This window comes from Hemitrygon akajei, chromosome 16, assembly GCF_048418815.1.
Source record: "Hemitrygon akajei chromosome 16, sHemAka1.3, whole genome shotgun sequence".
In the NCBI taxonomy this organism is placed as follows: Eukaryota; Metazoa; Chordata; class Chondrichthyes; order Myliobatiformes; family Dasyatidae; genus Hemitrygon; species Hemitrygon akajei.
The window spans coordinates 24,423,857-24,436,195 of record NC_133139.1 but is presented as its reverse complement, the minus strand read 5'-3'; the positions used below and the strand labels follow the sequence as shown (position 1 = coordinate 24,436,195).

Here is a 12,339-nt window from a genome sequence, read left to right as displayed (position 1 = left end):
GGACAGCATTGTCTGCCCTGCCACAGTGTCAGCCACAAGACAGAGCCGAGCAGCTTACTTACGTTTGCCACTCTTCCCCCACACACAAAACACACATTCTCTCCAACACAGGAGCACCATGATGCAGAGTGAAACCTGCAAATTGCACTGCAGTTGTTCAGCCAAGTTACACCAACAGCACTTCCTCTATCACCAAGAGTGACAAGGACAGCAACTGCCTGGGGACGTTACCACCAGCCTCTTGAAGTAGTAGACTACCTCAAACTTGGAAATACATCTCCAATCCTTCATCCTAATTTGGAAACGCATCTGTAATCCTTCATCATTTTTTTTTTGGGTCTGACTCCCGGGACACCGTTTCCAACAGCACGAGGACACAGCACCTTCTTCACCGCAGGACCTGCAGCCGTGGAAGAAGGTAGCTCACTTCTGAAGGGCCACAAGGGTGTGCAATAATTGCTAGCCCACCTCCGAAATTAAGCTGCCACAAACGCAGAGATAATCAACACAGTCGCTACAGCGTGTGAGTCAAAGGACATCAATTGTCCCCCGATCTCAGATGCAGTGACATCTCCGAGAAAACGGGTTGGTCAGCATCGAGCATTAACCTGGCCCCAACCCACCCAGGGTAATGAATGGGGGAGGGGGATTACATGCTGCAACCAGAACTCCCTCCCCACCCAAGAGTTTAATTTGAAATTCTGCAGCAGAAGGTGCAGATGTCACCCCCCACATACATGTACAGGCATCCCTCCACATGCGGAGGTACAACTCACTGAGGTGAGGTCCCAGACGACCGGCCGGTCCTGAGCTTCGGCTCCTACCCCCCCTCCGGCACCTTCCGTCCGAGTTTTCTTCCGAAGACTGGCGAGTCTGAAGCTTCACACGTGACCGTTCTGATGAAACGAAGCGAGAGGAAGCTTGCGGTCGCTGGAGCTGTTCGTGTTTTGTTTTCTTCACACACTCGGGCTGAGGACTCGCTTCTCAGGCGTTGACAGGTCCGGCTGCCACTTCCTGAGCGCTCCGAGGGCTGCGGCCCCGGTGTTTCCGCCCCCTCGCCGGCTCTGGAGCAGAGACCCCCACCCACCGGCCCAGCGAGCAGCCGGCTCCCCCTCACCCCCACCCCGTCTCCCCACTTCCTCAGCTCTCGCCTGTCTCTCTCCCCATCCCATCCCCCAACTCCTCCACCCCCACCCCCAGCTCTCCCATCCCCAACCCCTACCCCTACCCCTGCCCCTGCCCCTGGTTCCCTCTCCCAGCCTGCCCCTCCCCCTCACCCCCACCCCGTCTCCCCTTCGCCCCACTTCCTCAGCTCTCGCCTGTCTCTCTCCCCATCCCATCCCTCAACTCCTCCACCCCCACCCCCAGCTCTCCCATCCCCAACCCCTACCCCTACCCCTGCCCCTGCCCCTGCCCCTCCCCCTCGCCAGCACCTTGGCCCCTTGGCCCGCATCGGCTCTCTCGCGTAACGCCACCACCACCACCCCCCCCCCTTCCCTGGCTCGGCCCTTCACCTTCCCGAAACCCCTTGCCCCTACTCTACGCCCGTCCTTATCAAAACCTTAATCTGTCACCATCTTTAAAACAAAATTCTGAAGTTCTGCACAAACCACTTTTTAAAGATTAGCTCCAACCCCGAAAGGTGGGAACTAATCTCTTTCTTAAGTGAATGATTTTTCCCCTAATCAGCCAACCCCTGGATCTACATTCTCCCACAAGTGGAAAGACCTTCTCCTCATCCACACAGCCAAAAACCTGGCAATCTCATCTCTGAACTGTATCTGATACATTAACATCCCCCCTTAAATAAAAGGTCCAATACTACACAAAGTGCTCTGGATGTTGCCTCACCTGTGTTGTGTGCAACTGAAGGATAATCTCCCTGTGTTTGTAGTCCACCCTCCTATCAATAAGCAATAACATTCTTGAGATACACCAAGAATGCAGATGCTGGAATCTGGAGCAATGTTTTGCTGGAGGAACTCAATGCAGGGACATCTGCTAGGGGAAGATGCTGTTTAACCTGCTAATTTCCTTCAGATAACACTTTTCACTTTCCTAGTTACTCACTGTATCTATGTATCTCTCTTATAGAGTCATAGAGCCTATGGCTCAGAAAGAGGCCCTTTGGACCAGCTGGTCAAGGCTAACCAAAATGCCCTTGAGCATTTTGTAAATTATGTGCAGAAGCATCAAGATTTCTGAATGCTGGTATCTATCTCTCTCTCTCATTATTTTTGTAATCTGTTTCTCTTTTAAGTCATTTTGTCAAAATGGCCAAATTTGTATTTTTACACATTATACTATTTCAAAGTAACTGACGTAGTTTCCTAATTTTAATCTCCCTGAGGAAGGGGCTCTTTGTTACAATAGGCAATAAGTGCAGGAGTAGGCCATTCAGCCCTTCAAGCCAGCACCGCCATTCACTGTGATCATGGCTGATCATCCACAATCAGTACCCCGTTCCTGCCTTCACCCCATATCCCTTGACTCTGCTATCTTTAAGAGCTCTATCTAACTCTTTCTTGAAAGCATCCAGAGAATTGGCCTCCACTTACTTCTGAGGCAGAGCATTCCACAGATCCACAACTCTCTGGGTGAAAAAGTTTTCCTCAACTCCGTTCTAAATGGCCTACCCCTTATTCTTAAACTGTGGCCTCTGGTCCTGGACTCCCCCAACATCAGGAACATGTTTCCTGCCTCTAGCGTGTCCAATCCCTTAATAATCTTATATGTTTCAATCAGATTCCCTCTCATCCTTCTAAATTCCAGTGTATACAAGCCCAGTCGCTCCAATCTTTCAACATATGACAGTCCCTCCATTCCGGCAATTAACCTCGTGATCCTACACTGCACTTCTTTAATAGCAAGAATGTCCTTCCTCAAATTTGGAGACGAAAACTGAACACAATACTCCAGGTGTAGTCTCACCAGGGACCTGCACAACTGCAGAAGGACCTCTTTGCTCCTATACTCAACTCCCCTTATGACGGCCAACATGCCATTAGCTTTCTTCACTGCCTACTGTACCTGCATGCTTACTTTCAGTGACTGATGAACAAGGACACCTAGATCTTGTTGTACTTCCCCTTTTCCTAACTTGACACCATTTAGATAGTAATTTGCCTTCCTGTTCTTGCCACCAAAGTGGATAACCTCACATTTATCCACATTAAACTGCATCTACCATGTATCTGCCCACTCACCCAACCTGCCCAAGTCACCCTGCATTCTCCTAACATCCTCCTCATATTTCACACTGCCATCCAGCTTTGTGTCATCTGCAAATTTGCTAATATTACTTTCAATCCCTTCATCTAAATCATTAATGTATATTGTAAATAGCTGCAGTCCCAGCACTGAGCCTTGTGGTACCCCACTAGTCACTGCCTGCCATTCTGAAAAGGACCCGTTAATCCCTACTCTTTGTTTCCTGTCTGCCAACCAATTTTCTATCCATGTCAGTACCCTACCCCCAATACCATGTGTTCTAATTTTGCCCACTAATCTCCTATGTGGGACCTTATCAAAGGCTTTCTGAAAGTCCAGGTACACTACATCCACTCACTAATCTCCTATGTGGGACCTTATCAAAGGCTTTCTGAAAGTCCAGGTACACTACATCCACTTTCTAGACAAGTTGTGCCTTCCCAAAATAAAGGGAATTTGGAAAATGAAAACTATCCAATTTCTTCTTTTAAGATCCCAGGATGAAATCCACCAGGATCTGGAGACTCGCTCTGCATCAGTTCCCTAGTGACTGAGATTTTGCTGGATTCTTCTTCCCTTCCAACCAAAAGCTGATCGACATCTCTTGGCGGGTTGAATTCAGCGCGAGAGGTTGTTCATTAGTGACACATAGCTAAGTTTAAGAGCTTGTGAGCTCTCAGCTTCTTTTTGGCGGGCAGAAATCAGCGCGAAAGGTCGCTCGTTGGTGACACAATACAGCTTAAAGAGAGCTCGGATGCTCAGTGCTTTCTTTTGGTGGGTTGAAATCAGCACATGGCCAATAAAAAGAAAGGAGGTGCAAGTGGAGCGGCCATTGTGTGAGTGGGGCAGTATTAGAGCTGTCTGGCTTTGACTCAACAGGTTTGAGGAAGCAAAGGCAGCATTTCTAAGTAAACAAGTAGGTAAGAAAGTTTACAGTAAGTTTTTTCTTGTTAGTACTTTGCTAGTGTGCTGAGAATAGACACGGAGGTAGTGGTAAGTTCCTTGTGTGAGATATGGGAAATCTGGAACACCTCCAGTCTCACTGAAAACCATATCTGCACAAAGTACATTGAGCTGCAGCTCCTTAGAGATGATGTTAAGGAACTCGAGCTGCAGCTCGATAACTTTTGACTCATATGGGAAAATGAGGAGGTGATAGATAGGAGCTAGAGGAGGTAATCAATCCTAAGTTGCAGGAGGCAGGTGCCTGGGTGACTGTCAGGAGTAGAAAAGTGAATAGACAGCCTGTGGAGAGAACTCCTGTGGCTGTTCCCCTCAATAATAAGTATTCCTTTTTGGATACTATTGGGATAGCGGACCTACCGGGGGAAGATGCAGGAGAGGGGGAATTGGAAAGCTTTTAGAAAATAACAGAAGGTAAGTAAAAAAGGCATAAAGAGAGAAAAGATTAAATATGAAGGTAAGCTAGCCAATAATATAAAAGAGAATACCAAAATATATATATATATAAAGAGTAAAATGGAGATGAGAGTGATTATCGGATGGCTGGATAATGATGATGGATAGGTAGTAATGAGGGACAAAGAAATAGGAGAGGAACTTCATAAATATTTTCCACCAGTCTTCACTGTGAAAGACACTAGCAGAATGCAAAAGTGTCAGGGAGCAGAAGTGAGTGTAGTTGCTATTACTAAGGAGAAGATGCTTGGGAAGCTGAAAGGTCTGAAGTTAGATAAGTCATCTCGACCAGATGGACTGCACCCCAGGGTTCTGAAGGAGGTAGCTGAAGACATTGTGGAGGCATTAGTAATGATCCTTCAAGAGTCACTAGATTCTGGAATAGTTCTGGAGGTGTTTGCTGTCTTGAAGCAAGTCAGAGTGGACAAATTCCCAGGACCTTACAAGCTGTTTCTTCGGACTCTGTGGGAGGCAAGTGCAGAAAATGCAAGGGCCTAACAGGGATATTTGAATCATGCTTAGTGACAAGTGAGGAACTGGAGGACTAGAGGATAGCTAGTGTTGTTCTTCTGTTTAAGAAAGGCTCTAAGAATAAACCATGAAATTACAGGTCAGTGATCCTGACATCATTACTGGGAAAGTTATTGGAAGGTATTCTAGGAGGCTGGATATATGAGTATGTGGATAGACTGCAATTGATTAGGGATAGTCAGCATGTCCTTGTGCGTGGTAGGTCATATCTAATCAGTTTTAGAGAGTTTTTTGAGGATGTAACCTGTAAAGTTCATGAAAGCAAGGCAGTTGATGCTGTCTACGTGGACTTTGGCAAAGCATTTGACAAGGTCCCCAGTTGGTCAGGAAGGTTTAGTCACTTGGCAATCAAGATGGGGTATTAAATTGGATTAGACATTGGCTCTGCAGGAGAAGCTAAAGAGTGTTATTAGATGGTTGACTGGAGGCCTTTGACTTAGACAAATTGGGGGAAATGGACAAAAAAGTGGCAGATGGAATATAATGTAGGAAAGTGCTCATGCATTTTGGCAGAAGGAATAAAGTGTGGACTATTTTCCAAATGGGGAGAAAATTAAAAGATCAGAGACCCAGAGGGACTTGGGAGTCCTCATACAGGATTCCCTAAAGTTTAACTTGCTGGTTCAGTGATGCACCATCAATAACTCACTCTGAGACGTAAGAAGCGAGATATCGGCTTTTATTGACTGGAAGAATGAACAACACTACATCCTGGAGAATGAGGCCGGGCACAGGCCTCAATCGCCTTTATACAGGGGTCTGTGGGAGGAGCCACAGGAGCAGTCAGCAGGGGGGTCTGTGGGAGGAGCCACAGGAGCAGTCAGCAGGGGTCTGTGGGAGGAGCCACAGGAGCAGTCAGCAGGGGTCTGTGGGAGGAGCCACAGGAGCAGTCAGCGGGGGGTCTGTGGGAGGAGCCACAGGAGCAGTCAGCAGGGGTGTGTGGGAGGAGCCACAGGAGCAGTCAGCAGGGGTGTGTGGGAGGAGCCACAGGAGCTGTCAGCAGGGGTCTGTGGGAGGGGCCACAGGAGCAGTCAGCGGGGGGGGGGTCTGTGGGAGGAGCCACAGGAGCAGTCAGCAGGGGTCTGTGGGAGGAGCCACAGGAGCAGTCAGTGGGAGGAGCCACAGGAGCAGTCCAGACAAGTATATGTAGTTCACCACATTCAGTCAGTGGTAAGGAAGGCAAATGCAATGTTAGCATCCATTTTGAGAGGATTAGAATACAACTTAAGAATATAATGCTGAGGCTTTGTTCAGGCCACCCTTGGAATATTGTGAGCAATTTTGGGCCCCTCATCTAAGAAAAATGTGCTGGCATTGGAGAGGTTCCAAAGGAGGTTCATGAGATTGATTCCAGAAATGAAAGAGTTAACATATAAGAAGTTAACACTAGAGGTTAGAAGAATGAGGGGGGATTTCACTGAAATCTATCGAATATTGAAAAGTCGTGATAAAATGGATGTGGCGAGGATGTCTCCTATAGTGGGGGAGTTTAGGGGCAGCCTCAAAATTGAGGGAAGTCCATTTAGAACAGAGATGAGGAAGAAGTTCTTTAGCCAGAGGGTGGTGAATCTGCTTGCTTTTTCTGGCAGATGGACCATAGGTGCTCAGCAAAGAGGTGCTCCCGGCATGGCCTCCTGTATATCGGCTTTCTTTCCTCCACCATCAACGCTGCCCTCAACCGCATCTCTTCCATTTTGTGCACGTCTGCCCTCACTCCATGCTCCCACCACACTACCAGGGATAGGGTTCCTCTTGTCCTCACCTACCACCCCACCAGCCTCCACGTCTAGCACATAATTCTCCGTAGTTTTTGCCATCTCCAATGGGATTCCACCACCAAAGCACATCTTTCCCTCCCCTCACTTTCTGCTTTCCATAGGGATTGCTCCCTACATGACTCCCTTGTTCATTTGTCCTTCCCCACCGATCTCCCTCCTGGCACTTATCCTTGCAAGCAGAACAAGTGCTACACCTGCGCCTACACCTCCTCCCTCACTACCATTCAGGGCCCCAAACAGTCCTTCCAGCTGAGGTGACTTCGCTTGTGAGTCTGTTGGGCTCATGTACTGGGTCTGGTGCTCCTGATGTAGCCTCCTGTATATCATTGAGACCGATGTGTATTGGGATACTGCTTTGCCGAGCACCTACGAAGAAGTGGGATGTCTCAGTGGCCACCCAATTTAATTCCACTTCCCATTCTAACCTGTGAGTCCATGGGCCTCCTCTACTGTCGCAATGACAATAGACAATAGACAATGGGTGCAGAAGTAGACCATTCGGCCCTTCGAGCCTGCACCGCCATTTTGAGATCATGGCTGATCAATTCCTATCAATACCCGGTTCCTGCCTTGTCCCCATATCCCTTGATTCCCCTATCCATAAGATACCTATCTAGCTCCTTCTTGAAAGCATCCAGAGAATTGACCTCCACTACCTTCCGAGGCAGTGCATTCCAGACCCCCACAACTCTCTGGGAGAAGAAGTTTTTCCTTAACTCTGTCCTAAATGACCTACCCCTTATTCTCAAACCATGCCCTCTGGTACTGGACTCTCCCAGCATCTGGAACATATTTCCTGCCTCTATCTTGTCTAATCCCTTAATAATCTTATATGTTTCAATCAGATCCCCTCTCAATCTCCTTAATTCCAGCGTGTACAAGCCCAGTCTCTCTAACCTCTCTGTGTAAGACAGTCCAGACATCCCAGGAATTAACCTCGTGAATCTACGCTGCACTTCCTCTACAGCCAGGATGTCCTTCCTTAACCCTGGAGACCAAAACTGTACACATTACTCCAGGTGTGGTCTCACCAGGGCTCTGTACAAATGCAAGAGGATTTCCTTGCTCTTGTACTCAATTCCCTTTGTAATAAAGGCCAACATTCCATTAGCCTTCTTCACTGCCTGCTGCACTTGCTCATTCACCTTCAGTGACTGATGAACAAGGACTCCGAGATCTCTTTGTATTTCTCCCTTACCCAACTCTACACCGTTCAGATAATAATCTGCCTTCCTGTTCTTACTCCCAAAGTGGATAACCTCACACTTATTCACATTAAACGCCATCTGCCAAGTATCTGCCCACTCACCCAGCCTATCCAAGTCACCCTGAATTCTCCTAACATCCTCATCACATGTCACACTGCCACCCAGCTTAGTATCATCAGCAAATTTGCTGATGTTATTTTCTATGCCTTCATCCAAATCGTTAACGTAAATGGTAAACAGCTATGGTCCCAATTCCGAGCCCTGTGGCACCCCACTAGTCACCACCTGCCATTCCAAGAAACACCCATTCACCGCTACCCTTTGCTTTCTATCTGCCAACCAGTTTTCTATCCATGTCAATGCCTTCCCCCTGATGCCCTGAGCTTTGATTTTACCCACCAATCTTCTATGTGGGACCTTATCAAATGCCTTCTGAAAATCGAGGTACACTACATCCACTGGATCTCCCCCGTCTAACTTCCTGGTTACAGCCTCGAAAAACTCCAACAGATTAGTCAAGCATGATTTACCCTTGGTAAATCCATGCTGGCTCGGCCCAATCCTATCACTGCTATCTAGATATGCCAGTATTTAGATATTTGGAGGAGCATTCATTTGCACAAGTATATGTAGATTATCGGAGGAAGCCCGCAAGAATTTGCTAAAGGCAAATCATGCTTACCTAATTAACTAACCCTGGGGGGGTGGGGGCAGCCCAAAATTGGTCTCCATGCTTCCAGTGCCAACATAGCATGCCCACAACTTACTAACCCATAATGCTTTGTACTGTGGGAGGAAATTGGAGTCCTCAGAGGACACCCACACAGTCACGGAGAGAATCCTCATAGAAAGTAGTGGGAATTGAATCTCAGTCACTGGGGCAGTAAAGCATTAGGCTAGCCACGATGGTCCTGTGCCACCTCTTGGTAAAGACCCCTGATGGAGGCAGGAAGGTTGGGGTGAATATGGTTTATATGATATATATTGAATTCTAATAGTCATTTGATAAGTTCCAAATAGTAAGCTTGTCACCAGAGCTGAATACCATCCAGGTGAGATTAGTATGCTGCTCTGTTGTGGGACCTGTGCATCATTGACTTCTCCAAGCTCTCTGCCATCCACAAATCATGTCCATTGTGCAGGGGGGATACTTTATGTGGAACCCTCAGTTCCATTCAGGACAAGAGAGCTCACGTGGGCTTGGGCTACTCTGACAGCATCACCCAGATCTGGGACCTCCATCACTAAGAAGGACGAGGTCAGGGAATGCTTGGGAGCACCAGCACTCGCTGGTTCTTGTCTAAGTGTCACACTTGTCCTGACCTGGCGTTACAGCACCAATTCCTCACCTTGGGGATGCTGCACTGTTGGAGTAGGCAGTAAAGCAAGGACTTTTCCAGTCTTAGAGAGGTACATGGGAATTCCACAGTTCCTTTTTTTTGAAAACTGAGAGCTTTTCCCCAGTGCGGACCATACAGTCACTGATCTCACTGCTGTTTGTGGGAGCTTGCTGCACTCAGACTGTCTGTTTGCATTTCCTCATTTGCTGCAGTGGTCGTGCTTGAAGAAGTGTCTTACAGTCAAATACATTGGGACATCTTGCGGTGGTGGTACGCAGAGTAAAAATGCAAGTTCTTCCTTTAAGGGAAGGGAAAAGCATTGAAGGAGAAAAGAGGAAATCAACGCGTCTGTTGCATCAACGAGACTGAGGAAGATGTTTGAAGCTGATCTGATTGGTTACAGAGAGTTGCAGCAGCGACCTGTGCGGGTGTGAGAAGGGTTTTGTACAACACAGTTTTAAGTTTCTTGGTAGTAGCTGCATGCAATTTGAGCCAAGAAACCTGTGCATCAGCCCTGACCCTGTTCCTGTAGTCAGCGCTGTCACGTCAGACAACTTGTGGGGTGAAGAAGGTTAACAGGCGCAGTTTGAGGAAGTCTTGATCACTGGAGATAACCTTAGGTATCTCTGGACCATTGCAGAAAGCACCAGCCCACTTCCTGTTGAGCATGTGCAGACTGCAAAGCATAGTCAGCAGAGTGACTAACACTTGGTGAGAACAGCTTCATTTCATTCCCCTTCCCATCCCAATCTCTGAACTGAGCTGGCTGGGACTCAGAAAGAATGGTGCTGAGTGGAACCTTCCAAGTTTTCTCACACAGATTGTGAAGTGTAGCACTGTTGTGATGACAGAAACATGGCTGTACAGTGATGTGCTAACTAGTAGCTAATCGGTTTTAGCTGTTGGTGGAGTCATACAACATCAAAACAGTCGTCTGAGTCTGAGCCGATACCGTTTATACTAATCCTACCCTAATCAATAGTTCAACAGTTCCATTTAATATCCAAGAACGTATCCAATATTCATCCTGAAATTCTTGTTCTTTGCAGACATCCATGAAAACAGGAGTGCCCCAAAGAATGAACGACGGTAAGAACATTAGAACCCAAAGCCATCTTCTCCCCCTCCCACACACAAACAGCAGCAAAGCATCAAACCTCCCCCTCCCCCACTTATTTCGGCAAGAAGTATCAGTGCCTACCACCCACCAAGCAAACAATAGCAAAGCCCCCAAGAGAAACCATGACCTGCAGTACAGAAAAATTCATCATTCACCTGACAGTACAGCATGCCATCGGCTCTCTCTCTCTCTCTCTCTCTCTCCCCCCCCCCTAATAAAGGGGCAGAGATGTGTCACCTATTTTGATTCTACTCCTGCTCTACTTCCAATTTATGAGTGTCGTACCTTTTGCATTGTGCCCTCTTACTCCTGCATTTTTACAGACAACATTGGCCAGACCAAGTAAAATCACATTATCACCCATAGGATTTCACCACTACACCCGCCTGCACGCCAAGGGCAATTTACAACAGGCAATTAACCTACCAGCCTGCGTGTTTTTGAGAGGTGGGAGGGAGATAGACTGACTACACTCCTGAACGTGCATCTGTGAGATTGAGAGTCCTTCAGTTCGTGCACATCCAGTATAAACATAAATAATCGTTTATTTCTTCAAAACCAGATTCTCAGATTTCTTGTTCATTCTTTTTCTGTCTCACTTTCACTTGTTAGATCAGAAAGCCACATCTTAGGAGACTCTCTCAGAGATTAGAGGCGCCTTCTACCAAAATATCTTACTGCTGGATCAGAGCTTGGTTTTCTCAGCAGACTCTGGAGTTAAAAGAATTAATCTCCTCATGGTCGATACTTACAGAGGCTGGAAAGGTTCTCCGGTAGGATGTGCAGATCTGTGCCGACGGGCAATCTTCCTGCGATCGGAATGAACTTCTTCAGAGCCTCTTCATTTTTTAATGTGACTGAATCGTATGCTAATTAGAGAGGAAAAGGAAACAATTCTCAGAAGATGAAGTAAGCTCGCAGACAAATATTTCTTTCAGTTTCTTTATTATAACATCCATTCTCACACCTACTTGAAACTGCATTTAAGGTTTCAAGCAAACCTTATTACACTTTTTTTCCATTTATAGCTTTTAACATGTACACTAATGGTGAAATGCTCCTGAGGTCGGGGCACACTCGAAGGATTGTATGGACATACCCACTCCTATTTCTAATGTTGTGGCACTGTTATCCATGAACAGCAACCTCACCCTTGTGCTGTGGGCTCTCTGCTCTTTGATGGAGAGTTTAAGGAGAATCATGTCACTGTAATACTCACTGACTGTCTTGATGCCAGTGGGAATTGCCTACCATACACAGTGGTGTAAATTGTGAAGTATTCCAAATCAAACAGCTGATCAAGAAAGTGAAACAAATAAAAGAACTTAAGAAAATATGAAACAGGAACAGCTATTAGATACGAGGTCCCAGTGAGCCACCCCTGTCATTCAATAAACATATGGTTGATCTGATCTCGGCCTCAAATCTGCTTTTCTCCCCGTAGGTGCAATTATCTATCTCTCAGCTTAAACTCCATGACACAGCCTGCACAGCTTTCTGGGAGCAGAAAATTCTAAAACTTCATGGCCTTCTAAGAGGAGAAATCCCTTTGTATCAGTCTCAAATATATAACCTTTTATTCAGAAATTATGTCTCATAGTTCTGGACTGCCCCATGAATGGAAACATCTTCTCAACTTACACCCTGTCAACAACCACCCTCGCAATCTTCTGGTTTTAAATAAGGTCACGTCTTGTTCTTCTAAACTTCAAATATTGAAGAATTTAGTTCAG

At 46.8% G+C, this 12,339-nt stretch overlaps 1 protein-coding gene across 2 annotated transcripts in view; it reads right to left on the bottom strand.

The window, feature by feature from the left end:
- arhgef18b (rho/rac guanine nucleotide exchange factor (GEF) 18b) overlaps window positions 1-11,430 on the bottom strand; it is a 234,939-nt gene extending 223,509 nt beyond the window's left edge. Inside the window, exon 1 of one of the 2 annotated variants that reach the window (XM_073068428.1) lies at window positions 11,359-11,430. The gene's annotated coding sequence lies outside the window, so the exon portion shown is untranslated. Of the gene's footprint in view, window positions 1-776; window positions 946-11,358 lie in introns of those variants that run through there. The other variant, XM_073068429.1, reaches the window with a different exon arrangement.
- Between the last annotated feature and the right edge of the window lie 909 nt (window positions 11,431-12,339).